Source organism: Penaeus monodon, chromosome 33 (genome assembly GCF_015228065.2).
Source record: "Penaeus monodon isolate SGIC_2016 chromosome 33, NSTDA_Pmon_1, whole genome shotgun sequence".
Classification (NCBI taxonomy): domain Eukaryota; kingdom Metazoa; phylum Arthropoda; class Malacostraca; order Decapoda; family Penaeidae; genus Penaeus; species Penaeus monodon.
The window spans coordinates 25509490-25509855 of NC_051418.1; positions in this window are offsets into that span (position 1 = coordinate 25509490).

The window sequence follows — 366 nt, forward strand, 5'->3', positions numbered from 1 at the left end:
CTGTACATGTGTTACTGTAACCGTATTTTATTTATGTTTAAATTACATGTGTAATATTGTCAAAAAAGAGAAGTAAAATACGGCTTTCATATGAATCGCCTAATCCTAATTAATCAGATTACCCACTGTGCAAGATATGAAACGACCAGGGAACTACTTACACCCAACAATGAGAAAATACACCAAGAAGTGCAAAATGGCAAACAATTGCATGATTTTTTGCTCGTTGCATGAATTCAGGGCCATTGTGCTTTTAACCAACAACATCCCTCTCCTGGTGCTTTTTAAATCCTCTTACTGTGCTCTCTCACCCTTCCTTCGATTCGACGCTAATTCCATTTCCTTTATTGCGGTATTATTGCTAAT